The sequence below is a fragment of the Schistocerca gregaria genome, unplaced genomic scaffold (assembly GCF_023897955.1).
Source record: "Schistocerca gregaria isolate iqSchGreg1 unplaced genomic scaffold, iqSchGreg1.2 ptg000932l, whole genome shotgun sequence".
Lineage (NCBI taxonomy): Eukaryota > Metazoa > Arthropoda > Insecta > Orthoptera > Acrididae > Schistocerca > Schistocerca gregaria.
In genome coordinates, this window is record NW_026062287.1 from 182,501 (window position 1) to 185,000 (window position 2,500).

At 56.6% G+C, this 2,500-nt stretch overlaps 1 non-coding gene across 1 annotated transcript in view; it reads left to right on the forward strand.

Moving 5' to 3' along the window:
* The first annotated feature begins 2,159 nt into the window (after window positions 1–2,159).
* Window positions 2,160–2,500, forward strand: part of LOC126325679 (small subunit ribosomal RNA) — a 1,893-nt gene continuing 1,552 nt past the window's right edge. Inside the window, exon 1 of the ribosomal RNA XR_007560276.1 lies at window positions 2,160–2,500. This exon is cut by the window's right edge and continues 1,552 nt beyond it. This is a non-coding gene — a ribosomal RNA (small subunit ribosomal RNA).

Here is a 2,500-nt window from a genome sequence, read left to right on the forward strand (position 1 = left end):
GTTGTCCCTTAACCTAACCCACGTTGTCCCTTAACCTAACCCACGTTGTCCCTTAACCTAACCCACGTTGTCCCTTAACCTAACCCACGTTGTCCCTTAACCTAACCCACGTTGTCCCTTAACCTAACCCACGTTGTCCCTTAACCTAACCCACGTTGTCCCTTAACCTAACCCACGTTGTCCCTTAACCTAACCCACGTTGTCCCTTAACCTAACCCACGTTGTCCCTTAACCTAACCCACGTTGCCCCTTAACCTAACCCACGTTGTCCCTTAACCTAACCCACGTTGTCCCTTAACCTAACCCACGTTGTCCCTTAACCTAACCCACGTTGTCCCTTTGCCTAACATAGTTCACTGCTCGGAATCTCTGGTGTCGTTGTTATCCTCATGTAGATGTCTTGCGAGTGTTGCTTACTTTCCACATATTCCCGCTATCCACTGTCAATTGTACTGCAATAGGACTATATCGGCCCCCCCCCCCCCCTCTGTCCCCCTCTTTGTGTCTCTGTCCTCTCAAGCTGGTCGGTCTGGCGTGTGAGTGTTAAATGAGCCTCGCAGCTGTTCAGTTGCATTCAGATGTCGACGCCCTCAGTGTACGTCGTGGTATGGTCTGTGTCCATTGTCCGCTGATGTCGTACGCGTAACCCACACGCTGTACCGATCATCGGTAGTTACGTACAGAGTGAAGTAGTGTGATACGTGTGACTGTACGCTGGCTGTGCCCAACGGTGTCGAATCTCAATTTCCATATGTTGTGCTCGATGCTACTTGTCTCGTCTCCCAATAACAGCTAGGTTGCACTGTGGTACGCCGTAGAGGCGTGTGGGAGGAACGTACGAACGCATTGTATGTCACCCTGGGTCGCTGGGGGTGGTGGTGCGGTGAGTCAGGTCAGGTCAGGTCAGGTCAGGTCAGCGTGAGCCGTCTGATGTAGTGACGCGTGTATTCCGACTTTGTCGTATTGCCTCACACAAAGTGCTACCCTGGTGGACCGCGTTCCATATCTGGGACATGCCGCAGATGCCGGTTGACAGTGGATCGCGGAAGGGACATCGCATACTTGCGCGGGCCACCTTCCACGTGTTCTCTTCTGCACATGTCGCAGTGTGTATGTGGTCTGATGTAGCGTGTCGTGACACATGACATCCTGGCATGCAAGAATTGTTGAATTCGCAAATGTAGGTGGACATCTACGTTTACTGCCCAAGATACGCAAATGAACTGGAAATCCGTTGTTGAGCGGTTGTTCACGCTGGAGGTGAATCTGTGATGGCGACGATCGGTACAGCTATTAACCGGTTGTTTCAGCGGTACCCGCCACATCCACACACGTGACTAGGCCCATGTGGGTATGAAGCGATACGCGGCGGTGGCTTGGTGGGACTGTTCCCGGCCGGTGAAGGGGGGCCGCCCGGCGTGTTGGCCGCGCGCTGCGTGGGCGCACGCGCAACAGCCGGCTGGTGGGGGGCGCCGAGTGGCAGGAGCGCCAGCCGACGGGCCCGGCAGGCGGCGCAGCTACGCTGCGGCGCACCCTGCACGCGGCGCCTGGCGGCCAAAGTTGGTTCAGCCGAGCCCGGTGCGAAGCGCGGTGGACATCTGCAGTGTGCTGGTCTGATTGAGGACTGTGTGCGTTGAGGATGCGCCGCCGCCTGGCACTCGGCGCCGCGACGCCGTCTGCTGCTCGGTCGCCCCAGCGGTTCTCGCAGGTGGTTTGTATCGCAGTTGTGCGGACGTGTTGGCGCGTGCGCTGTGCTGGGAGAGTTCGCTTCTGCACCCAAGTGGGGCTTTGCCCTTGTGTGGCGCTGGCGTTGGAGCTGCCGGTCACCATAGGTGGCGCGTGTTGTCTCCCGCCGGCAATGCCACGACAGCACGCTCCCGGGCCTCTGTCGGCAGCGGCAAGCTCAGTTGGGAGCAAGGGTGTTCGCACTAAAACCGTCTACTCGCCTAACTCCGGGCGATTGCGCCTCTCTCGAAACCGACCAAGTACCTAGGACGGCGCTGCGCGCCGCCGGGACCTGAGAGGGTTTCGAGGTGTATCGTGCAGGGGAGCTCGGCCTCCTCCTGTTTGCAGAATAATTGAGCGGACGCTTGCGTGTTCGCGCGGGCCCCCGGGACACACTCCCGGGCGGCCGGCTGCTCAGCTCTAGTTGACGCAGCTCCCTGGTTGATCCTGCCAGTAGTCATATGCTTGTCTCAAAGATTAAGCCATGCATGTCTCAGTACAAGCCGCATTAAGGTGAAACCGCGAATGGCTCATTAAATCAGTTATGGTTCCTTAGATCGTACCCACGTTACTTGGATAACTGTGGTAATTCTAGAGCTAATACATGCAAACAGAGTCCCGACCAGAGATGGAAGGGACGCTTTTATTAGATCAAAACCAATCGGATTGGCTTGTCTGGTCCGTTTGCCTTGGTGACTCTGAATAACTTTGGGCTGATCGCACGGTCCTCGTACCGGCGACGCATCTTTCAAATGTCTGCCTTATCAACTGTCGA